Source organism: Arachis ipaensis, chromosome B10, assembly GCF_059453495.1.
Source record: "Arachis ipaensis isolate K30076 ecotype BB chromosome B10, ASM5945349v1, whole genome shotgun sequence".
NCBI classification, from domain to species: domain Eukaryota; kingdom Viridiplantae; phylum Streptophyta; class Magnoliopsida; order Fabales; family Fabaceae; genus Arachis; species Arachis ipaensis.
This window is the reverse complement of record NC_142435.1, coordinates 111,830,876-111,857,966: the sequence shown is the minus strand read 5'-3', so window position 1 is coordinate 111,857,966 and position 27,091 is coordinate 111,830,876. Positions and strand designations below refer to the sequence as shown.

At 39.8% G+C, this 27,091-nt stretch overlaps 2 non-coding genes across 2 annotated transcripts; one reads left to right on the top strand and one right to left on the bottom strand.

Annotated features, from left to right (window-relative positions):
* Positions 1-590: 590 nt before the first annotated feature.
* Positions 591-697, bottom strand: LOC148581324 (small nucleolar RNA R71). Its single transcript, XR_015895729.1, has one exon. It is a non-coding gene; the product is annotated as a small nucleolar RNA R71 (small nucleolar RNA).
* A 7,036-nt stretch (positions 698-7,733) lies between these two features.
* LOC148581323 (small nucleolar RNA R71) lies at positions 7,734-7,841 on the top strand. Its single transcript, XR_015895610.1, has one exon. It is a non-coding gene; the product is annotated as a small nucleolar RNA R71 (small nucleolar RNA).
* Positions 7,842-27,091: the final 19,250 nt, after the last annotated feature.

Sequence of the window (27,091 nt, the reverse complement as noted above, 5' to 3'; positions counted from 1 at the left end):
GTATGACAGGGAGAAGAAGCGGGGCTTCAACTTCCTTTGATTCTGAACCTGAGAGGACCTTCCTTAGATTAAGGAGGAAAGCAAGAGGAAAACGAGTAGTTGGTGCGGAGGAAGAGGAGGAATACTTTGAACCAAACATGGATGAGAACATGGAGAACCATCATGAAGAAGAAGATCACAACCATGGCAGAGAAGATCCAGCAAATCATGCTGGGCAAGAGAGAAGATTTCTAGGGTCCTACATCAATCCAAACCCAGGGAATTGTGGAAGTAGCATCCAAAAGCCAACCATACATGCCAACAACTTTGAACTAAAGTCACAACTCATCACCCTTATTCAGAACAACTGTTCATTCAGAGGAGGTGTCCAAGAAGACCCCAATCAACATCTAACCACATTCCTGAGGATATGTGATACTGTGAAGTCTAATGGTATTCATCCTGACACCTATAGACTGCTCTTATTTCCCTTCTCACTCAAGGACAAAGCAGCTAAGTGGCTGGAGTCTTTCCCGAAGGAGAGTTTAACAACCTGGGAAGATGTGGTGAACAAATTCTTGGCAAGATTCTACCCTTCTCAACGAATTAACAGGCTGAGAGCTGAGGTACAAACCTTCAGGCAGCAAGATGGTGAGACTCTATATGAAGCATGGGAGAGGTTTAAGGACCTGACAAGAAGATGCCCGCCAGATATGTTCAATGAATGGGTGCAGTTGCATATTTTCTATGAAGGCCTTTCGTATGAATCAAAGAAGGCAGTAGACCACTCATCCGGGGGATCTCTGAACAAGAAGAAGACCATTGAAGAAGCCATAGATGTCATTGAGACTGTAGCAGAGAATAACTACTTTTATGTTTCTGAAAAAGGCAATACTAGAGGAGTGATGGAGCTAAACAATGTGGATGCACTGCTAGCTCAAAACAAGCTTATTACTAAGCAGTTGGCTGACCTTACCAAAAAGATGGAGAGGAATCAAGTGGCAGCAATCACCACCTCAGCAGCAGCTCAAGAAGGAGTGAATGAAGAAGCAGAGGGTGATCAGGAACAAGCCAACTACATTGGAAATTCACCTAGGCAGCACCATGACCCATACTCTAAAACATATAATCCCGGTTGGAGGAACCACCCAAACTTTGGGTGGGGAAACCAACAGGATCAAGGCCAAGATCAGAGACGCCACAACCCCAACAATAATGCAACTCACCAACACTCTACACAGAGGTCATATCAACACCCACCTAACAATACCCCTCAACACTTTCACACATCAACTTTTACTCATGCATCATCAAGCTCCAAGAGGCAAAAGAGAAAGGAATCGGTTGAGAGCAGCCCTTTTGATGAAGGGAAATTCAAAACTGCATTCCATGAAATTGAATTTGAATGGATAAAGCTCAAAAAGATATTGTCTGAGTTAACATTCCAGTTCAACGAGGATGAATGCCCACAGATTCGAGAGAAGATCGAACAAAGGGGTTGGCAAAGGATCACGAACCCAGAAGCAAAGATAAATGCAAACCTCATCAAAGAATTCTATGAAAATGTGGTCAGAGAAGACAAAACTAAGGCCCCCACCTTCAAAAGTTATGTGAGAGGAACAGAGGTGGACTTCAGCCTCAATGCCATAACGAGGGTTCTTCAGCTGAAATCGCCACATTTTGATGAGCCCAGTTATCACGTAAGAATAAGTAATGGCCCCGACAATGATAAACTTGAAGAAATTATGAATGATATGTATGTTATAGGATCTGACTGGGAAAGGTATTCGGATAGAAGACCTTGGTTCATTAGGAGAGGAGACCTCATCCCGGAAGCCAAGGGATGGTTTGAGCTCGTGAGGAGATCTATCCTCCCAGCTGCAAACAATTTGGAGGTTAACACTACTCGAGCTACTATGGTACATTGCTTAATAAAAGGTGGAGGGATCAATGTGCACGAGATTATAGCTGAGGGGATTCAAGAGTCAGCCGAGAAGAATGATCCAGGTGCTAGACTTTGGTACCCCAGCACCATCCTTAGGCTGTGCACGAAAGCCAAGGTAGTCTTCGAGGACAGCAATCCAAGTTGGGTGAACCCTGGAAGGTCAGTCACGCTACAGCGAATAACTTATGTGGCACCCGCCCAACAACAAAGAAGACCTCAAATAGGGAAAAGAGCAGCACAAGAGGGGCCTCACCGAGAAGAATCTCATCAAGAAGAATACCAGCAAGAAGAGTACTATGATCCAACCAACATCAACTTGAATCACATTCACGGAGCCATTGAGGAGCTAGCGAGGAGTTATATGGAGGGACAAGAACAACAACTGCACATTCAAGCCCAAAGGATGGATTGTCAAGAAGAACTGCTTTCTAATTGGATGAATCAACAAGGGGAGTGGCAGAAACAGCAAATGGAACACTACTCCCAGCTCACTCAAGCCATCAATCAAGTGACTGAAAGGCAAGAGCATCAAGACAAACGCCTTCAATAACTCAACCAACGACAGCTAGCTCAGACGAAGGCGTTTAATGAGTTTAGCGTACTGAATGAAGGACGGCAACTACATAGGGAGGAGTTCTACATAAACACTCAAGTCAAGTTGAACTATATGTCTGGTCATATGCATAATCTGCATTCTGCAATCCCTAGGTATGATGAAGTCCAAAAAGAGCTAACAGAACAAGAGGAAAGGAAGGTGAAACAGCAGAAGAAAACATTGAAAAAGAAGATGGAAGATGCTGGCTTCTGGAAAAAGTTGATTGGAAAAGGAAAGGGAAGTGGGAGTTCAAGCACTCAAGAAAAACACAAAGAGGACAAACAAGAGGGAGAGCATGAGCAATCCCATGAGTAAAAGGTGGTGGAGTTCCCTCATTATCCCATATTTTTTTTCAAGTTTTAAATAAGGAAAATCATGTATGAAATAGAACATGCTTCCATGGTAGTTTAGGATTTTCAATGCTGTCTTTAGTAGTTTACTTGCTTAAGTCACATGTCTGCTGGTTCAAGTTGCCTATCTTCATCTGCATCTTGCTTATTGTTTGTTTGTCCTTTTTAAACTAAATAAAAAGAGATGTTATGAAAGACCAGAGTGGAGTTCAATTTGTGGAGTAAGTCCTTAAATTTGTGGTGTAGTAATTACTTAGCTAAGTTGGTTCACCAACAAGGTGGGAAGACAACTATCTGTCCTGAATCATATGCTTGAAACACACCCCATTAGACTAGCTAAATAATAAGATCCCAATAAGAAAAAGGAAAAGAACACTAAGAGTTGAAAAAGAAAGAAAGGTGATAAAGAATAAGGCTAGGCACCAAGGGCTTGAACCTTGAGGGATGTGTCTGTAGTGCTCTTGTACCAAGGATCTGCTTGGATGAATAAGTTCTTAGGAGTGCTTCATCACTTGGTAACTTGGGTTAACTAACGCGGGATTATCAACTGAAAATCTACTATCAAGAGCAACCTTGCTACAGAACATTTAGTAACCCAAAGAGGTGCTGGACACCAAGACCTCAAGGAAAGAAAATAATAAATCATGTGCCTGTGGTGTGCATGTATGGGGGAGAGAGACTTGAGGGAGTAAGTCCTTAGGGGTGTTTCAACACCTAGCACCTTAAACCAATTGGTTCGGGAGTGTTGGCTGAAAACTTATCTTAAAGAGTCGCCCTCTCACAGAACACTTAGCCTAAGGATGCAATAAACCTTGGAAAGACAAAGGGATCAATAAATAACAATCTCAAAGGGTGCCATCAAGTGAGTATTCCAAGGCATGATAAAGGTCTGAAAGCCAGTAAAGGAATGAACCTAAGTTGCTATGCATGAAACCCCATAAAACCAAGGACATGACTTCCACAAGAATGATTCATTCATCTTGTCATTTCATTCATCATTCTCTTGTTCCAGTACTTGCTTAGGGACAAGCAAGCTTTAAGTTTGGTGTTGTGATGCCAGGGCATTTTGGCCAGTTTCACTGACCTTTTCTTTATGGTTTTAGGGTAGTTTCATGCACTTTCTTAGGAAATAAGCAAGTTTTGGGTAAATAATCACTTACATCTTGATTCAAGCAAACATTGTGAATTTTACATGATTTCATAAGAATTATGCATGAATTAAATGACAAAATTGAATGATGCATGTCTCATAACTTGGATTAGAGCTTTGATGCACTTTATTGCTTGATTTCAGGACAAAGGAAGCAAGGAAGAACCACGTTAGTAGCCACGTTAGTCTAGCTAACATGACCACTAACGTAGAATAGAGGCTAACTTGCAACGTTAATGAGAAAAGTAATCGCCATTAACGCCTTCGTGAGCCATCATAGCCCACGTTAGTTGCTACGTTAACTATGTTAACGTGGAAGCTAACGTGGAAGAGAAGTAGAACTCCAACGTTAGTGGTAAAAGTAAGTGCCACTAACGTTCCAAAGTGGCAGCTGGCCACGTTAAGAGTCACGTTAACTCAGTTAACATGAACTCTAACGTGGATAAGGAAGATCATGCCAACGTTAGTGACACTCACCTTTGTCACTAACGTTGGACTAAGCTCATATTGGCCACGTTAAGAGCCACGTTAACCTAGTTAACGTGGACTCTAACGTGGAGGGAGCAAGGAATCACCAACGTTAGTGACACTCACCTTTGTCACTAATGTTGGACTAAGCCACTTTGAGCCACGTTAGTTGCCACGTTAACTCAGTTAACGTGGAGGAGAGAATGATGAGCCAACGTTAGTGACACTCACCTTTGTCACTAACGTTGGGGATGGCTACCAATACCACGTTAGAGGCCACGTTAACGCAATTAACGTGAACTCTAACATAGAAAAGGGGCATTTTGGAGCGTTAGTGGCAAAGGTAAGTGTCACTAACGCTCTCGAGGCTAAAGTGTGCTCACGTTAAGAGCCACGTTAGTTATACTAACGTGAACTCTAACGTGAGAAAGGGGGGACTCTCAATGTTATTGAAAAAGGTAAACCCCAATAACGTGTGCGAAGGACCAAGAGACAACGTTAGTGGTCACGTTGGTGCCACTAACGTTGAAGTTAACGTGGACCATTCCTGGGTTAGGAACGTTAGTGAAAAAGGTGATTGTCACTAACGTTCTCGAACCCACACTTTCACTTAACGTTAACGCCACTAAAGTCCTAAGCTAAAGTCCATGCCTACTTCACACTCTCTCTCTGCAAGTAAAGCTAAGCCCACTGAAGATGATAACTGCTTCAACTCAAGATCCAAAGGCCCATATCCAAGACTTGAAGAAGCAACTAGAAGATCAGAAGAATAGTATAAATAGGGAGAACTTTGAACTAGAGGAGAGCTTTTTGGGGCACTATTAGAATTACTCTCTGTATTTTTACTTTCTCTGCAACTTCTAGTTTAACTTTTCAGAATGTATTCTCAATCTTTGGTTTCCATTCCCAGAGCTATGAACAACTAAACCCCTTTCATTGGGTTAGGGAGCTCTGTTGTAATTTGATGGATCAATAATAGTTTTCATTATTCTTCTTTTTTCTTTTCTCTTGATTTTACTAGAAGGCTTTCAATCTTCATCCAATTGAGTAGTTATCTTGTAAAAGAAGCTATTCATACTTGGATCTCTTTGGAACCTTGGAAGAGGAATGAAGAGATCATGCTAGAAATGCTTTCTCATGTTGGACCAAATTGGGGTTTGGATGGATATAGTGATATCTAATCCTACCAACACTTTGATTTAGAAATACATGTGGTATAATCAGTGACCATACCTCATCTCTTCTCATGAGCAATTGGACCAAGAAATTGGCTATTGATCAAGATTTGAGAGATTGAATTACCAATGAATTGGAATTCAATCACTTAAGATTGCCAAGGAGATCAATGAATGCATTGATTGAGGAAGAGATGAAAATGAACTTGATCCAGAGGATGCAACATCTCATAAGCCCAATGAACTCCCCATTTTTGATCTTACCCATTCTCTTTAATTTCTGCCAATTACTTTTATGATCATCTTCCCCATTCCCATTTAAGATTCTGTAATTTACTTTCCGTCATCTATTTTCAACTCTTTATTTCCAGCATTTACATTTTCTGCTATTTACTTTCCCGCCATTTAATTTCCTGCAACTCTCAAACCAAATTCTACTTAGCTCAACTAGAACATTCCTCCAATTAAAGTTGCTTGACCAATCAATCCCTGTGGGATTCGACCTCACTCTTTTGTGAGTAATTACTTGACGACAATTCGGTATACTTGCCGAGGGAAATTTGTTAAGAGACAAGTTTTCGTGCATCAGTAGTCCTCATTCAATTGAAGGACTAACTCTCCTCTGTCCACATCAATCACAGCTCTTGCTGTGGCTAGGAAGGGTCTTCCAAGGATAATGGATTCATCCTCCTCCTTCCTAGTGTCTAGGATTATGAAATCTGCAGGGATGTACAGGCCTTCAACCTTCATTGAGACATCCTCTACAAGTCCATAAGCCTGTTTCCTTGATTTGTCTACCATCTCTAGTGAGATTCTTACAGCTTATACCTCAAAGATCCCTAGTTTTTCCATTACAGAGAGTGGCACGAGGTTTATTCCTGATCCCAGGTCACACAGAGCCTTCTCAAAGGTCATGGTGCCTATGGTATAGGGTATTAAGAATTTTTCGGGATCCGGTTTCTTCTGAGGTAATTTCAGTTGAACCAAGGCATTCAGTTCATTGATGAGCAATGGAGGTTCATCCTCCCAAGTCTCATTACCAAATAACTTGGCATTCAGCTTCAGGATTGCTTATAGATACTAAGCAACTTGCTCTTCAGTAATGTCTTCATCCTCTTCAGAGGAAGAATACTCATCAGAGCTCATGAATGGCAATAGTAAGTTCATGGAATCTCTATGGTCTCTATATGAGTCTCAGATTCCTTTGGTTCCTCAATAGGGAACTCCTTAGTGGTCAGTGGACATCCATTGAGGTCTTTCTCTCTGGAAATCACTGCCTCTTCCTCCTCTATAGTTTCGGCCATGTTGGGTATATTTATGGCCTTGCACTCTCTTTTTGGATTCTCTTCTATATTTCTTGGGAGAGTACTAGGAGGAGTTTCAGTAACTCTTTTACTTAGTTGACCACTTGTGCCTCTAAATTTCTGATAGAGGACCTTGTTTCAATCATGAAACTGAGAGTGGTCTTAGATAGATCAGAGATTATGGTTGTTAAGTCGGAGAGGCTCTACTTAGAATTCTCTGTTTGTTGCTTAGAAGATGATGGAAAAGGTTTGCTATTGCCAAACTGAATTTTCCCACCATTATTATTATTGAAGCCTTGTTGAGGCTTCTGCTGATCCTTCCATGAGAAATTTGGATGATTTCTCCATGAAGGATTATAGGTGTTTCCATAGGATTCTCCCATGTAATTCACCTCTTCCATTGCAGGATTCTCAGGGTCATAAGCTTCTTCTTCAGAGGAGGCTTCTTTAGTACTGCCGGATGCAGCTTGCATTCCAGTCAGATTCTGAGAAATTATATTGACTTGCTGAGTCAATATTTTATTCTGAGCCAATATTGCATTTAGAGTATCAATCTCAAGAACTCCTTTCTTCTAAGTCATCCCATTATTCACAGGATTTCTTTCAGAAGTGTACATGAACTGGTTATTTGCAACCATTTCAATGAGTTCCTGGGCTTCTGCAGGCGTCTTCTTCAAATAAAGGGATCCACTAGCAGAGTGATCCAAGGACATTTTGAATAATTCAGACAGACCATCATAGAATATACATAAGATGCTCCATTCTGAAAGCATGTCAGAAGGACACCTTCTAATCAATTGCTTGTATCTTTCCCAAGCTTCATAGAGGGATTCACCTTCCTTCTGTCTGAATGTTTAGACTTCCACTCTAAGCTTGCTCAACTTTTGAGGTGGAAAGAATTTGGCCAAGAAAGCATTGACCAACTTTTCCCAAGAGTTCAGGCTTTCTTTAGGTTGTGAGTCCAACCATATCCTAGCTCTGTCTCTTACAGTAAAAGGGAAAATCATAAGTCTGTAGACCTCGGGATTAACCCCATTGGTCTTAACAGTGTCACAGATTTGCAAGAATTCAGCTAAGAACTGATGAGGATCTTCCAATGGAAGTCCATGAAACTTGCAATTCTGCTGCATTAGAGAAACTAATTGAGCCTTGAGCTCAAAGTTGTTTGCTCCAATTGCAGGAATTGAGATGCTTCTTCCATAGAAGTTAGAAGTTGGTGCAGTAAAGTCACCAAGCATCTTCCTTGCATCTCCACCATTGTTGTTATTTTCGGCTTCCATCTCTACTTCTTTTTCAAAAATTTCTGTTAGGTCCTCTCTAGAGTTTTGTGCTTTAGCTTCTCTTAGCTTCCTCTTCAGAGTCCTTTCAGGTTTAGGATCAGCTTCAACAAGAATGTTCTTTTCCTTGTTCCTGCTCATATAAAAAAGAAGAGAACAGAAAAGAAGAAGAATCCTCTATGTCACAGTATAGAGATTCCTTTATGTGAGTAGAAGAATAGAAGAATAGAATGAAGAAGGGAGAAGAAGGAGAATTCGAACACAGAGAGAGGGAGAGGGTTCGAATTATAAGTTGAAGAGAAGTGTTAGTAAATAAATAAAATAAATAGAAAGAGATGAGAGAGAGAGAGAGAGTGTATTCGAATTTCTAATTAAAAGAAAAGAAAAATATTTTTATTTTTATTTTAATTATTAGTTAAAATTCGAATTTATTAAAAGAAATAATATAAAATTAGAATTTAAAACAATTAGTTAATTAAAAAGAATTTTGAAAAAGTTGTTAGTCGTTTTCGAAAATTAGAGAGAGAGAAAGGTAGTTAGGTGGTTTTGAAAAAGATAAGAATTAGTAAACTTTTAAAATCAAATAAAAAAAATCAAGTAGTTAATTAAAAAAGATTTGAAAATCAATTTTGAAAAGATAAGAAGTTAGAAAAGGATTTTGAAATTAAATTTTGAAAAAGATATGATTGAAATTCATTTTGAAAAAGATTTGAAAAGGAAATTAAAAAGATTTGAATTTTGAAATTAAAGTTGATTACTTGACTAACAAGAAACTAAAAGATATGATTCTAGAATTTAAAGATTGATCCTTTCTTAATAGGCAAGTAACAACTTGAAAATTTTTTTTTCACTCAAAACATTAAATGTTAGGAATAATTTCGAAAATATGAAATAAAATTAAGAAAAATATTTTAAAAATTAATTTTGAAGAATTTTCAAAAAACATGAAGGAAAAATGAAAAAGATTTGATTTTGAAAAAGATTTGAAAACATAGAATTTTTAATTTGAAATTTTGACTTGAATAACAAGAAACAACTAAATTTTAAAAATTTTTGACTAAGTCAACCCAAAATTTCGAATTTTATGAGTAAAATAAGGGAAATATATTATTTTTTATTTTTGAATTTTTAATGGGGAAAGAGAAAAATAACAAAATGACACAAAACATAAAAGTTTAAGATCAAAACAAAAAATGCATGCATGAACACTTTGAATGTCAAGATGAACACCAAGAACACTTTGAAGATCATGATGAACATCAAGAACATATTTTTGAAAATTTTTAAGAAAAGAAACACATGCAAGACACCAAACTTAGAAATTTTTAAACTTTAGACACTAATAATTCGAAAATGCATATGAAAAACAAGAAAAAATACAAAATAAGAAAATCACAAGATTAAACAAGGAAAATCATCAAGAACAACTTGAAGATCAAAGAAGAACACAATGCATGACTTTTTCGAAAATTTTAAGAAAATTAAAAAGATGTAATTGACACCAAACTTAAAATTTGACACAAGACTCAAACAAGAAACAGAAATTCTTTTTTTGGTTTTATGATTTTATTAAATTTTTTTGTATTTTTCGAAAATTATTTTGGAAAAAAGAAAATAAAGAAATTCAAAATTTTTAATAAGAATTCCAGGATTCTTGTAATGTTAGTCTGAAGCTTCGGTCCAAAAGAATTAGACATGGCCAAATGGCCAGCCAAGCTTCAGCATAACAATTACAGACATGTCCTTTCTCCAATGGAAAGTAGAAACCTCGGTCCAAAAGATTAGACATGGCTTCACAGCCAGCCAGGCTTCAACATATCTTAAGAAACTCTAGAATTCATTCTTAAAAATTCTGAAGAATATTTTTTTATTATTATTTTTTTTGAATGATTTTTCGAAAACACATATTTTATATTTTTTTCGAAAATAAAAATAAAAAGCTTAAACATAAAATAAAATTACCTAATCTAAGCAACAAGATGAACCGTCAGTTGTCCAAACTCGAACAATCCCCGGCAACGGCGCCAAAAACTTGGTGCACGAAATTGTGATTCACACTTTTCACAACTCCGCACAACTAACCAGCAAGTGCACTGGGTTGTCCAAGTAATAAACCTTACGTGAGTAAGTGTCGATCCCGCGGAGATTGTCGGTTTGAAGCAAACTATGGTCATCTTGTAAATCTCAGTCAGGCGGATTCAATTGGTTATGAGGTTTAGATAATTAAATGATAAATAAACATAAAATAAGATAGAGATACTTATGTAATTCATTGGTGGGAATTTCAGATAAGCGTTTGGAGATGCTTTGTTGCTTCTGAACCTCTGCTTTCCTATTGTCTTCTTCCAATCATGCGTGCTCCCTTCCATGGCAAGCTGTATGATCCTCTCGGATGAAAAATACCAGGTACGATCTCTGCACGGCTAATCATCTGTCGGTTTGCGCTAGCATCAGAATAGGACCCTTGTCCTTTTTCACACTGTCACTACACCCAACATTCACAAGTTTGAAGCTCATCACAGTCATCCCTTCCCAGATCCTACTCAAAATACCACAAACAAGGTTTAGACTTTCCGGATCTCAAGAATGGCTGCCAATGGTTCTAGCCTATACCACGAAGGTTCTAATCTCAGATTCAGATGCTCTGTTGTCAGGAGAGACGATGTGAATCGTTGATTAGAAACCCAAGAGAATATACTCTGGCTGTCGTCCAATGACTACGTTGAACATCATGTAGACCGCTTGTGGTTGTCAGGCACGCGGATCTTGGCTAAGCGAGTAACGAAGATAGTGGGTGATTGTCACGGGTCACCCCTTCATTCTGACTTAACTGAATTAAGTACAAGAGTATATCTTGGAGAAGAAGTAAGCGTGAATTGAAAGAAAAACAATAGTACTTGCATTAATTCATGAAAAACAGCAGAGCTCCGCACCTTAATCTATGAGGTGTAGAAACTCCACCGTAGAAAATACATAAGAGAAAAAGGTCTAGGCATGGCTGAACGGCCAGCCTCCCAATTGTAACATAAAAGTGAAAAGAGGTCCCAAGATAGTCTATATCCGTATAATAGTAAAAAGTGCTATTTATACTAAACTAGTAACTTAGGTTTACAGAAAATGAGTAACTAAGTGCAGATAGTGCAGAAATCCACTTCTGGGGCCCACTTGGTGTGTGCTTGGGCAGAGCATTGAAGCTTTCATATGCATAGGCCGTTCTTGGAGTTAAACGCCAGCTTGGGTGCCAGTTTGGGCGTTTAACTCCAGTTCTGGTGCAGTTCTGGCGTTTTGACGCCATAAAGTTTTTGGCTGGATTTTAGCGCCAGTTTGGGCCACCAAATCTTGGACAAAGAATGGACTATTATATATTTCTGGAAAGCCCGAGATGTCTACTTTCCAACGCAATTGAGAGCGCGCCAATTGGGCTTCTGTAGCTCCAGAAAATCCACTTTGAGTGCAGGAGGGTCAGAATCCAATAGCATCTGCAGTCCTTTTTCAGCCTCTGAATCAGATTTTTGCTCAGGTCCCTCAATTTCAGCCAGAAAATACCTGAAATCATAGAAAAATACACAAACTCATAGTAAAGTCCAGAAATGTAATTTTTGAATAAAAAATAATAAAAATATAATAAAAAGTAACCAAAATATACTAAAAACTATGTAAAAACAATGCCAAAAAGGGTATAAATTATCCGCTCATCATAAAGCGTGAAGCCGGAAGCGATAAACAAACAAAGTAGTTGACAACAGTATCTCCTAATCTCTCCCAAGGAAACATAAGAGCCTCTATAGGCAAGTTCAAAAGAGTTCAATACATATTAAGCTTTCCAAAATAAAGGTGGAGAGATTCTAAGTAAAATGTAGAGTAGAGAATAAAAAGATCTTCGCCATCTCTCAGATGAACCACAGCTCACTTCTGAGCACCTGAACCTATATCTGAAAAACAAGAGATTTATACGGAATGAGAACCCCCGACCCATGGGTTCCCAGTACGGTAAAAGTGCCAAATAAATACAATGTGTTGTAATAAAAACTCACTAAGCATCCTAAACTTCCTTTCACCAAACATTCACCCTATGTTCTCGCTAATCCATAAATAAGCAACTGTCATGAGGGAATGCTAAATCTAAAACATATCTATCATGCTTCTCAACTCTCTCTAACCCTCCAACGAATCAGAATCAGAGTCATAAACAAAACCATCACCAGTCATTCTGTCTCAGCAATTCTATCTCAAACATCATATCCTCACCTAGAGCAAGTGAATTCACTTCACTGCGTCTACCCAGAGAGCTCAAATTATCTCATTCAATAATCATCATCATTATTCAATCACATCATCGATTCATCTCATCAAGAACAGCCCTTAGCGTCCACCGAGACTAGCATGAGGGACTTCTCAGTTGTACAAACACAAGCAATACAGGCAAGTAATACACAGTTAAAGTACAAGTAGAACAAGTAGCACATAATCAGGTAACATAGCATATATGATATAGCTATCAAAAACAAATAGGCAAACCCACACAATTCAAACATATGCAAATGATGAATGCCTCCCCTATGGCTGATGATATCATCTGTCGGTTATATAGCCAACCCGACTGATAAACTACTATTTTATGGTTCATCTTGTGTTTAATTGAGTGGTTTCATCAAGTCTTCACCCACTTATTCATACTAATTGCATGATTTTATAATTCCTTCCTAGTATTGTTTATGGTTGAAAACTTGCTTCCTAGAGATCTTTAATTAGTATATTTTAATTCTCCTTTATACCATTCGATGCCGTGATCCGTGTGTTAAGTGTTTCAGGCTTCATAGGGCAAGAACGGCTTAGAGAATGAAGAGGAAGCTTGCAAAAATGGAAGGAACACAAGAAACTAAGGAGATGACCAGCGAACACCGATGCGGGCGCATGGCTCATGCGGGCGCACAAAACGGAGAAATTGCAGCGACGCGTGCGCGTGCCTGACGCGTACGCGTGGATTGGAGTATTGAAGAAGTCATTACCTCCGTTGAAGACATTATTCTAGTTTGTTTACTCTGTCCCTTATTCTTCCATATCCTTATTTTATTTAGAGTTCTACTTGGATTATTTTCATAGATTGTTGATAAAGAGGATTACTTTTACTTTTAATTAATTTTCAGTCTCTATTTTATCTTAATTAACTTATTATGTCTTCTTATATTTTTCTGAGTATTATATTCATGTCAATGGAGTAGACTCCATACTTGACATGGGGGTTGATCAAAACTCTCAGAAAATTCCTAATTAATAAAATAGCATCCTTTCGTGCAACTCGTTGGGAGACGACCTGGGATTCATACTCCCAATATTTTTATTCTAAATTTTCGTGACACCCTTTTTAAATTGGTGAGGCAGATTTTAGCTGGTTAAGGGCTATACTTGCAATGCTGTTCTCTTATTAAAAATCTCTTAATTGGTCTAACTTCTGCCACGCACCACCGACAAGTCCTGGTAGCTAACCATTGGACTCTCCCGCTGTCATGCATCCCTAACTCGAGTTATTCTCGATCATGAAAATTATCATAATCATAATCATACAACACCCACACTGGTGTTTATCCACACAACACCCATATTGGTGTTTATCCACGGGAGCAAGCTCATCCGGAATTTTCACATTGTCCGGCCACACTTACGACATAGGGTTAGCAGAGTATCGAGTCTCAACCTAGAGCACGTGGTGGCTAGTCACTGCCTTCATCCAGGAAAACTCGTCTCTCAGATAATCATTTCACATTCATTCATAACATTCTATAATCATTCATCATGACCATATCGTCATTTATACATCACATTGTTGCACATTTTATACATCACTCATCATAACCCGGGGTAAGTGGGGCGAAACCACAACCCTTGCGTCCACCCGGGGAGCCTCTATACTAACCAACCTGGAGCAAGTGGGGCGCAACCACAACCCTTGCATCTACCCAGGAGGTACGTTCTCATATGCCCAGGAGGAACCAAGGAGGGGATCCTAACCTCCCACCATCTTGTTGGGGGCGATTTTACAATACCAGGATGAACAAAGAAAGGGATTCTCACCTTCCTTCATCTCTCTGGGGTCGCATGATGAGCGGATATTTTATACGCTTTTTGGGGTTAATTTCATATAGTTTTTAGTATATTCTAGTTAGTTTTTAGTTTATTTCCATTAGTTTTTAGGAAAAATTCATATTTCTAGACTTTACTATGAGTTGTGTGTTTTTCTGTAACTTCAGGTATTTTTCTGGCTGAAATTGAGGGAGCTTAGCAAAAATCTGATTCAGGCTGAAAAAGGACTGCTGATGCTGTTGGATTCTGACCTCCCTGCACTCAAAGTGGATTTTCTGGAGCTACAGAACTCAAAATGGCGCGCTTCCAATTGCGTTGGAAAGTAGACATCCAGGGATTTCCAGCAATATATAATAGTCCATACTTTTCTCAAGGATAGACAACGTAAACTGGCGTTCAACATAAGTTCTCTGCCCAATTCTGGCGTCCAACACCAGAAAAGGATTAAAAGCTGGAGTTCAACGCCAGAAATGGATCCAAACCTGGCGTTGAACACCCAAAACAGCCTTATGCACGTGAATTGTTTAAGTCTCAGCCCCAGCACACACCAAGTGGGCCCCAGAAGTGGATCTCTGCACCACCCATCATAGTTTACTCATTTTTTGTAAACCTAGGCTACTAGTTTAGTATTTAAACAACTTTTAGAGACTTATTTTGTATCTCATGATATTTTAGATCTGAACTTTGTACTCTTTGACGGCATGAGTCTCTAAACTCCATTGTTGGGTGTGAGGAGCTCTGCTGTGTCTCGATGAATTAATGCAAGTATTTCTGTTTTCCATTCAAACATGCGTGTTCCTATCTAAGATATCCATTCGCGCCTAACTATGGAGAAGGTGATGATCAGTGACACTCATCACCGTCCTCAATCCAGGAACGTGTGTCTGACAATCACCTCCGTTCTACATCAGATTGAATGAATATCTCTTAGATTCCTTAATCAGAATCTCCGTGGTATAAGCTAGATTGATGGCGGCATTCATGAGAATCCAGAAAGTCTAAACCTTGTCTGTGGTATTCCGAGTAGGATTCTGGGATTGGATGACTGTGACGAACTTCAAACTCGCGAGTGCTGGGCGTAGTGACAGACGCAAAAGGATAGTAAATCCTATTCCGGTACAACTGAGAACCTGCAGATGATTAGCCGTGCGGTGACAGCGCACATGGACCCTTTTCACTGGAAGGATGGATGGTAGCCATTGACAACGGTGATCCACCTACACACAGCTTGCCATAGAAGGACGCGCGTGCGTGAATCAGAAGACAGAGGAAAGCAGAGATTCAGAAGATAAAGCATCTCCAAAACTCCAACATATTCTCCATTACTGCATAACAAGTAATCTTTAACCCATACTCTCTTGTTTATTCGCAATTCAACTGATAAATAAAATTGACTTCCTGACTAAGAATTGCAAGATAACCATAGATTGCTTCAAACCAACAATCTCCGTGGGATTCGACCCTTACTCACGTAAGGTATTACTTGGACGACCCAGTGCACTTGCTGGTTAGTGGTACGAGTTGTGAAAAGTGTGATTCACAACTCGTGCACCAAGTTTTTGGCGCCGTTGCTGGGGATTGTTCGAGTTTGGACAACTGACGGTTTATTTTGTTGCTTAGATTAGGAAAAATTTCTCTTTTTTTGGTTTAGAGTCTCTTGTTATTGTCGTGTTAAAATTTTAGAATCCTTATTTTCTTTTTAAAATCTTTTTGAAAAATAATTTTTCTATTAAATCCTGTGCCAAACTTTAAGTTTGGTGTTTTCTTGTTGATTTTTCTGTATTTTTTTTGAAAATTTTAGTTTGGTTTTCTAAAAATTTTAAGTTTGGTATTCTTCCTTCATGTTGTGTTCTCGTGAGTCTTCAAAGCGTTCTTGAGTCTTTCTTGTATCTTGATCTTAAAATTTTTAAGTTTAGTGTTCCTTGGTGTTTCCCCCCCTGAAAAAAAAATATTTCCTAACCACTTCCTCTCTCCTCAATTTTTCGAAAATCTTCACCCATTTTTATTTATCTTTATCTTATTTTTGAAATAAATAAATAAACAAATAAAAATATTTTCTCTATTTTACATCATCTCCCTTTCTCCATCATGGACCTAAGTGGAAATGAACAGTCCAGGAGGACTCTGGGGTCATATTCTAACCCCTCTATTGCTTCATATGGGAGTAGCATCTGCATACCCTCCATTGGAGTCAGTAGCTTTGAGTTGAATCCTCAGCTCATTATCATGGTGCAGCAAAGTTGCCAGTATTTCGGTCTTCCACAGGAAGAACCTACAGAGTTTCTGGCACAGTTTCTACAGATTGCTGACACAGTACATGATAAAGAAATAGATCAGGATGTCTACAGACTATTACTGTTTCCATTTGCTGTAAAAGATCAAGCTAAGAGGTGGTTGAATAACCAACCTAAGGCCAGCATAAGGACATGGAAACAACTGACAGAAAAATTCCTGAATCAATACTTTCCCCCAAAACGGATGACACAGCTAAGGCTGGACATCCAAGGCTTTAAACAAAGAGATAGTGAATCTCTTTATGATGCCTGGGAGAGATACAGAGAGATGCTACGAAAATGCCCTTCTGAAATGTTTTCAGAGTGGGTTCAGTTAGACATCTTCTATTATGGGCTTGCTGAAGGAGCTCAGATGTCTCTAGATTACTCAGCTGGTGGATCTATCCATATGAGAAAGACAATTGAAGAGGCTCAAGAGCTCATTGATACAGTTGCCAGGAATCAGCATCTGTACCTAAGCAGTGACCTTTCCATGAAAGAAGAGGTTAAAACAGCAACTGCTGAACTCAGTCCTGTAAAACAAGCTGCTGAATTCAATCAGCAATTGGACTTTCTAACAAAGCAGTTAGCCGAATTCAAGGATAGACTACAAGAGACAAGGATGGCTAATATACATATGGAAGAATAGTTTAAGCAAACAAAGCAGCAGCTGTCAAGGCAAATAACAGAAGAATGCCAAGCAGTATAATTAAGAAGTGGGAAAACATTAAATACCCCACCTCAAGGTAGCAAAAAGCTAAGAAATGAGCAAACCACGCAAAATTCACCTGAGGACAGTAAGAGCCCAGGGAAAAGTAATTCTGGAACTAAAATGCCAGAAATTTGGTGGAAGGCTGGCGCTGAACGCCCAGACCATGCTCAGGACTGGCGTTCAACGCCAGAAACAAGACAGGACTAGCGTTCAATGCCAGAAATAGGAAAGGATCTGGCGTTGAACGCCCAAAATGGGCAAGATCTGGCGCTGAACGCCCAAAATGGGCACAGTTCTGGCGTTCAGACGCCAGGAACAGACAAGGAGTTGGCATCTAACGTCACTCCAGTTTCTAACTCTGGCACTCAATTGCCAGTGAGGGATCAGACACACACAAATGCTGAAAGCAACCCCTCTAAAAAGGCTTCTTCAACCACTTCTGTAGGCAATAAACCTACAGCAACTAAGGTTGAAGAATATAAAGCCAAGATACCTTATCCTCAAAAACTCCGGAAAGAGGAGCAGGATAAGCAATTTGCTCGCTTTGCAGATTATCTCAGGACTCTTGAGATAAAGATTCTATTTGCAGAAGCACTTGAGCAAATACCCTCTTATGCCAAGTTCATGAAAGAGATCTTGAGTCATAAAAAGGATTGGAGAGAAACAGAAAGAGTTCTCCTCACTGAAGAATGCAGTGCAGTCATTCTGAAAAGCTTTCCTGAAAGGCTTAAAGACCCTGGGAGTTTTCTGATACCATGCATATTAGAAGGTCAATGCACCAAGACAGCTTTATGCGATCTTGGGGCAAGCATCAACCTAATACCTGCATCCACTATCAGAAAGCTTGGCTTAACTGAAGAAGTTAAACCAACCCGGATATGTCTCCAACTTGCTGATGGCTCCACTAAATACCCATCAGGCGTGATTGAAGACATGATTGTCAGAGTTGGGCTATTCGCCTTTCCCACTGACTTTGTTGTGCTGGAAATGGAGGAGCACAAGAGTGTTACTCTCATTCTAGGAAGACCCTTCCTAGCAACTGGACGATCCCTCATTGACGTCCAACAGGGGGAAATAACCCTGAGAGTCAATGATGATGAGTTTAAGTTGAACGCTATCAAAGCCATGCAGCATCCTGACACATCAAAAGACTGCATGAAAGTTGATCTTATTGACTCTTTGGTAGAAGAGATCAACATGGCTGAGAGTCTCGAATCAGAGTTGGAAAACATCTTTAAAGATGTTCAGCCTGATTTAGAGGATTCAGAGGACATGAAAAAGCCTCTGAAATTTCTTCTGGAAGAAGAAAAACCTCCTAAACCCGAGCTCAAGTCATTACCACCATCCTTGAAATATGCATTTCTGGGAAAAGTTGACACTTTTCCAGTGATCATACACTCTGCCTTAAATTCACAGGAAGAGGAAGCACTTATTCAAGTGCTAAGGACACACAAGACAGCTCTTGGGTGGTCCATAGGTAACCTTAAGGGCATAAGCCCAGCTAGATGCATGCACAAAATCTTATTGGAGGATAATGCTAAACCAGTGGTTCAACCACAGAGACGGCTAAATCCAGCCATGAAGGAAGTGGTGCAGAAAAAGGTCACCAAATTACTAGAGGCTGGGATTATCTATCCTATTTCTGATAGCCCCTGGGTGAGCCCTGTCCAAGTCGTCCCAAAAAAGGGAGGCATGACAGTGATTCATAATGAAAAAAATGAACTGGTTCCTACAAGAACAGTTATAGGGTGGCGCATGTGTATTGACTACAGAAGGCTCAATACAGCCACCAGAAAGGATCATTTTCCTTTACCATTCATAGACCAGATGCTAGAAAGACTAGCAGGTCATGATTATTACTGCTTTTTGGATGGCTACTCAAGCTATAACCAGATTGCAGTAGATCCTCAGGATCAAGAGAAAACAGCATTCACATGTCCATCAGGAGTGTTTGCTTATAGAAGGATGCCATTTGGGCTGTGTAATGCGCCTGCAACCTTCCAGAGATGCATGCTCTCTATTTTCTCTAATATGGTGGAAAAATTTCTGGAAGTCTTCATGGATGACTTCTCAGTATATGGAGACTCATTCAGCTCCTGTCTTGATCACCTGAAACTTGTTCTGAAAAGATGCCAAGAGACCAACCTAGTTTTAAACTGGGAAAAATGTCACTTCATGGTGACTGAAGGGATTGTTCTTGGGCATAAAATCTCAAACAAGGGAATAGAGGTGGATCAAGCAAAAATAGAGGTAATTGAAAAATTACCACCACTTGCCAATGTTAAGGCAATCAGAAGCTTTCTGGGGCATGCAGGATTCTATAGGAGGTTTATAAAGGATTTTTCAAAAATCGCAAAACCTCTAAGCAATCTGCTAGCTGCTGACACGCCATTTGTGTTTGACACAGAGTGCCTGCAGGCGTTTGAAACGCTGAAAGCTAAGCTGGTCACAGCACCAGTTATTTTTGCACCAGACTGGACATTACCATTTGAGCTAATGTGTGATGCCAGTGATCACGCCATTGGTGCAGTGTTGGGACAGAGGCATGACAAGCTTCTGCACGTCATTTATTACGCTAGTCGCGTTCTAAATGATGCCCAGAAAAATTACACAACCACAGAAAAAGAATTACTTGCAGTGGTTTACGCCATTGACAAGTTCAGATCATACTTAGTAGGATCAAAAGTGATTGTGTATACTGATCATGATTCTCTTAAATATCTACTCACAAAGCAGGATTCAAAACCCAGGCTCATCAGATGGGTGTTGCTTCTGCAAGAGTTTGATATAGAAATAAGAGACAGAAAAGGGACAGAGAACCAAGTGGCTGATCATCTGTCCCGGATAGAGCTAGTAGAAGGGACGCCCCTCACCTCTCTTGAGATCTCTGAGACTTTTCCGAATGAGCATTTATTTGCCATTCAGGAAACACCATGGTTTATCGATATTGCAAACTATAAAGCTGCAAGGTTCATACCCAAGGAGTACAACAGGATACAAAAGAAGAAATTAATTACTGATGCAAAGTACTACTTGTGGGATGAACCCTATCTCTTTAAGAGATGTGCAGACGGAATAATCTGTAGGTGTGTGCCTAGAGAAGAAGCACAGAGGATCCTGTGGCATTGCCATGGATCTCAATATGGAGGCCATTTCGGAGGTGAGCGAACAGCTACCAAGGTCCTCCAATGTGGCTTCTATTGGCCCACACTCTATAAAGATTCCCGAGAGTTTGTACGTAACTGTGACAGTTGCCAAAGAGTTGGTAATCTGCCTCATGGTTACGCCATGCCTCAACAAGGAATCTTGGAAATTGAGTTGTTTGACGTATGGGGAATTGACTTCATGGGACCTTTCCCACCATCATACTCAAACACTTATATTCTGGTGGCAGTTGACTATGTATCAAAATGGGTTGAGGCCATTGCCACACCCACCAATGATACTAAAACAGTGCTGAAGTTCCTCCAGAAACATATCTTTAGCAGGTTTGGTGTCCCTAAAGTACTCATCAGTGATGGGGGCACTCACTTCTGCAATAAACAACTTTACTCTGCCATGGTTCGGTATAGAATTCGCCATAAGGTGGCTACTCCATATCATCCACAAACTAATGGGCAAGCTGAAGTCTCTAACAGAGAATTAAAGAGAATCCTAGAACGGACAGTAAGTACCCGTAGAAAGGATTGGGCACGGAGCTTGGATGATGCTCTGTGGGCTTACAGAACAGCATTCAAGACCCCTATAGGGACCTCTCCATACCAACTTGTGTATGGTAAGGCATGTCACCTGCCCGTGGAACTGGAACATAAAGCCTACTGGGCAACCAGATTCCTAAACTTTGATGCCAAGTTAGCAGGAGAAAAAAGATTGCTCCAGTTAAATGAGCTAGAGGAATTCAGATTCACAGCTTTCAAAAATGCCAAGCTTTATAAAGAGAAATAAAAAAAGTGGCATGACAGAAAGCTGTCATCTAAAATCTTTGAACCAGGACAGAAGGTTCTGCTGTTTAACTCTAGACTCAGGCTATTCCCCGGGAAATTGAAATCCCGGTGGAGGGGACCATACGTGATTACAAGTGTATCACCATATGGTTATGTGGAGCTTCAAGATATTGATTCTGATAAGAGGTTCATTGTCAATGGACAGAGAATCAAGCACTATCTTGAAGGCAACGTTGAGCAAGAATGCTCAAGGCTGAAGCTAGACTAAAAAGCTCGGCAAGGTCCAGCTAAAGACAATAAAGAAGCACTTGCTGGGAGGCAACCCAGCCATGGGGCATCAATCCTCTAAGCATTTTGCCCCATTTCTATTTTTATTTTTATTTGTTTGTATAGAGTTCATTGATACTAAGGTAAATCATCATTTTCATAAATTCATAGGGTTACAGAAGGAATCTACACACAAAACAGAGAAAGGGAGCTCACTGGCAAGAAAACGCCAGTAAAGGCCCATTTTGGGCGTTCAGCGCCCAACAGGGGCATCCAGTGGGCGCTGAACGCCAGTAAAGGATAGCTTTCTGGCATTCAACGCCAGAAAAGGGCAACAATTGGGCGTTGAACGCCCAGGAGAGCAGCATTTGGGCATTGATCGCCCAAAACAGGCAGTGTTTGGGCGTTCAAACGCCATGATGGTAGGGAGGAGCCAAATTCGTTTTTCTACATATTTTTCATTCTAATTTTAAATTTTATGTTTCAATGCATGATTTTTTTTTACATAAACATGTTAAGAACCCTGATTTCTAAAATCCCCAATCTCTAAAATCCTACTTTAAAAATATCAAATATATCTTAATCCATAAGCACAAACCCTCTTTGCAAATTCAATCCAACTCTTTTCAAATCTTTTTAGAAACAAATCTATCTTTTCAACTCATCAATATCTTTTTCAAAATCTCCACTTTATCTTTTTCAAAATCTAGATCTATCTTTTTCAAAAATCTTTCATATCTTTTCAATTTTAAACTATATCCTCTCTTATCATATCTTCTATCTTATCTTTTCCAAATCAATCTTTTTTATCATATCTTTATCTCTTTTTTCGAAAATCCACCCTCCCTCCCTTTAAATTTGGGTTCGGCCTCCCTCCCTTTGCGATGATTTTTCAATCTTTTATACTGGATAATCTAGTATACTTATGCATGAAGATAATGAATTCGGTCGTTGTGGTCGGACTCTATTATGTATTTCTGAGCACATTCTCCATAGGGCCCTCTTATCTCTTCCTTCTTCGAGCTCGGATTATGCCCTCTCCTTTCTTTTCTTTTGCTTGAGGACAAGCAAACCTCTAAGTTTGGTGTGTTTATCCGCGATCACTAAGATCATGGCTCCTAAAGGAAAACAACCCACTCCAAGAGGCAAGAAAGAGAGCGTTCCAAAATCACTTTGGAATCAAGGGAAGTTCTTATCTAAAGAACATTCAGACCATTATAACAAAATAATGGGTCTGAGATCAGTGATCCCGGAAGTTAGATTCGATCTGAAAGAAGATGAATATCCGGAGATCCAGGAGCAAATTCGAATCAGGAACTGGGAAGTCCTAGCTAATCCTGAAACGAAAGTAGGGAGGAACATGGTTCAGGAGTTCTATGCTAATATGTGGCAAACTGACAAGCAGAAACTATCTGGGAGTGCTTTCTATGACTATCGGACCGTGGTCAGAGGAAAGATTGTTCATACCCACCCTGACAGGATCAGGGAGATCTTAAAGCTACCTCAGCTGAAAGATGATCCAGACTCCTTCAACAGGAGAATGATGAGAACAGACAAGGGCCTGGATAAGATTCTAGAGGACATATGTATCCCTGGAGCCAGGTGGACCACTAACACAAAGGGTGTCCCAAATCAACTCAAGAGAGAAGATCTCAAACCAGTCGCCAGAGGATGGCTGGACTTCATTGGGCATTCTCTGTTGCCCACTAGCAACCGTTCTGAAGTCACTGTTAAAAGAGCAGTGATGATCCATTGCATCATGATGGGAAAAGAAGTGGAAGTTCATCAGCTAATCTCAGCTGAACTCTACAAAATTGCTAACAAAAATTCTAAAGAGGCTAGGTTGGCTTATCCAAGCGTGATTTCTCTGCTCTGCAAGGACGCCGGAGTAAGGATGGGAATAACTGAGTATATCTCAGTTGAGAAACCAATCACCAAAGCATCAATGGAAAAACAACAAGCACAGGATGATCCCACCAAGAAGAAAACACAGGAATTTTTCCCAGAAATCCCTCAATCTGAATACTGGGAGTATCTTGAGACGTCTGTTACCAAGATACGGGAAGCTATGGAACAAATAATAAAAGAACAGAAGGAACACAGTTAAATTCTTACCTATATGTTTAAAGAACAAGAGGAGCAAGGGCGTGACTTAAGGGAATTGAAGCGCCAGAAGTTATCTCTTGAAGGACCAAGCACCCCACGGATCAGAGGAACATCCACTTCCCAGAACAAAGGTTGTTAAATTCCAATTTCTGCTTTAACTCTGTGATAGTGTCATTATAGAAGTTCACCTTAGGAGTCATATAGTAGTAATTAGTATCTATTTTGATTTTATCTCCAATTAAGCCATAATTTATTTTTCTCATCATCAGCAAACATGAATAAAATAGTAGATCTTTTGGATAAGAGGCAATAAAATTTCGAGTTTTAATAAGAGAAATTCTAATTAGTTACATGTGGTGGCAATACTTTCTGTCTTCTGAATGAATGCTTGAATAGTGCATATGTCTTTTGAATTTGTTGTTTAAGACTGTTAAATATGTTGGCTCTTGAAAGAATGATGAACATGAGACATGTTATTGATAATCTGAAAAATCATAAAAATGATTCTTGAAGCAAGAAAAAGCAGCAAAAAAAAAAAAAGAAAGCCAATAGCCCTTAAAACCAAAAGGCAAGGGTAATAAAAAGGATCCCAAGGCTTTGAGCATCAGTGGATAGGAGGGCCTAAGGGAATAAAATCCTGGCCTAAGCGGCTAAACCGAGCTGTCCCTAACCATGTGCTTGTGGCGTGAAGGTGTCAAGTGAAAACTTGAGACTGAGCGGTTAAAGTCAAGGTCCAAAGCAGAAAGAAGAGTGTGCTTAAGAACTCTGGACACCTCTAATTGGGGACTTTAGCAAAGCTGAGTCACAATCTAAAAGGTTCACCCAATTATGTGTCTGTGGCATTTATGTATCCGGTGGTAATACTGGAAAACAAAGTGCTTAGGGCCACGGCCAAGACTCATGAAATAGCTGTGTTCAAGAATCATCATACAGAAATAGGAGAATCAATAACACTATCTGAATTCTAAGTTCCTATAGACGCCAATCACTCTGAGCTTCAATGGATAAAGTGAGATGCCAAAACTGTTCGGAAGCAAAAAGCTACTAGTCCCGCTCATCTAATTAGAATCTGAGCTTCACTCAAAAACTCTGAGATATTATTGCTTCTCAACCTATTAGTCTTCTATTTTATTTGTCTAGTTGCTTGAGGACAAGCAACAGTTTAAGTTTGGTGTTGTGATGAGCGGATATTTTATACGCTTTTTGGGGTTAATTTCATATAGTTTTTAGTATATTCTAGTTAGTTTTTTGTTTATTTCCATTAGTTTTTAGGAAAAATTCATATTTCTGGACTTTACTATGAGTTGTGTCTTTTTCTGTAATTTCAGGTATTTTTCTGGCTGAAATTGAGGGAGCTGAGCAAAAATCTGATTCAGGCTGAAAAATGATTGCTGATGCTGTTGGATTCTGACCTCCCTGCACTCAAATTGGATTTTCTGGAGCTACAGAACTCAAAATGGCGCGCTTCCAATTGCGCTGGAAAGTAGATATCCAGGGCTTTCCAGCAATATATAATAGTCCATACTTTGGTCAAGGATAGATGACGTAAACTGGCGTTCAACGCCAGTTCTCTACCCAATTCTGGCGTCCAGCGCCAGAAAAGGATTAAAAGTTGGAGTTCAACGCCAGAAATGGATCCAAACCTGGCGTTGAACGCCCAAAACAGCCTTATGCACGTGAATTGTTTAAGTCTCAGCCCCAGCACACACCAAGTGGGCCCCAGAAGTGGATCTCTGTACCACCCATCATAGTTTACTCATTTTTTGTAAACCTAGACTACTAGTTTAGTATTTAAATAACTTTTAGAGAATTATTTTGTATCTCATGACATTTTAGATCTGAACTTTGTACTCTTTGACGACATGAGTCTCTAAACTCCATTGTTGGGGGTGAGGAGCTCTGCTGTGTCTCGATGAATTAATGCAAGTATTTCTGTTTTCCATTCAAACATGCGTGTTCCTATCTAAGATATCCATTCGTGCCTAACTATGGAGAAGGTGATGATCAGTGACACTCATCACCTTCCTCAATCCATGAACGTGTGTCTGACAATCACCTCCGTTCTACATCAGATTGAATGAATATCTCTTAGATTCCTTAATCAGAATCTCCGTGGTATAAGCTAGATTGATGGCGGCATTAATGAGAATCCGGAAAGTCTAAACCTTGTATGTGGTATTCCGAGTAGGATTCTGGGATTGGATGACTGTGACGAACTTCAAACTCGCGAGTGCTGGGCGTAGTGACAGACGCAAAAGGATAGTAAATCCTATTCCGGTACAACTGAGAACCTGCAGATGATTAGACGTGCGGTGACAGCGCACCTGGACCCTTTTCACTGGAAGGATGGATGGTAGCCATTGACAACGGTGATCCACCTACACACAGCTTGCCATAGAAGGATGTGCGTGTGTGAATCAGAAGACAGAAGAAAGCAGAGATTCAGAAGACAAAACATCTCCAAAACTCCAACATATTCTCCATTACTGCATAACAAGTAACCTTTAACCCATACTCTCTTGTTTATTCGCAATTCAACTGATAAATAAAATTGACTTCCTGACTAAGAATTGCAAGATAACCATAGATTGCTTCAAACCAACAATCTCCGTGGGATTCGACCCTTACTCACGTAAGGTATTACTTGGACGACCCAGTGCACTTGCTGGTTAGTGGTACGAGTTGTGAAAAGTGTGATTCACAATTCGTGCACCATCGCACTTTCGAGAAAGAGAGCTCAAGATCAAGCAATCATTCAAAGCCATATTTTCATTTTCAGCCATAAATCAATATGTATCATAGCCATCCGGCTCATTACAGTCATCATTAATCATAATTCATCATTAATTATCCCTTTACTTTGTCCACAAGTTACCACATCTCCTAGCCTATTTTCATTACTAGGCATACTATAAGTATTTAGGACATAAAGGGTGAGAATGGAGAGTTAGAAGTCTGAAATTTGGCTTTAAAATTTCAAAATCCGCTTTTGGGTGAAAACGGGATCACGCGTGCGCGTCGCCCACGCACACGCGTGGAAGGCAGCAAGATAAAGTGACGAATACGTGTCCCCCACGCACACGCGTGGATGGGAGAAAAGCCAAGTGACGCCTGCGCGTCAGCAACGCGTACGCGTGGGTGTATTTTGTGCCCCAAGCACAAAACGAGCACAACTCAGGCACAACTCTTGAGAAATTTGGCTGGGCAACTGATTTAGCTCATCGACGCGTACGCGTCGGCCAGGCGCATGCGTAGGGAGTGAAAATTTGAAAACGACGCGTGCGCGTCGACCACGCATACGCGTGAGTGTGTGTTCTGCCAAAAATTTTACTAAGTTAAAAAGCTGCAGAATTTCATTTTTAAACCTCAAACTTCCACCACACATAACTTCTTCAAAAAAATTTCTTTTTCAACCATTTTTGAACCGTTGGAAAGATCTTTGAATAAGCTTTCATAAAAATCTAT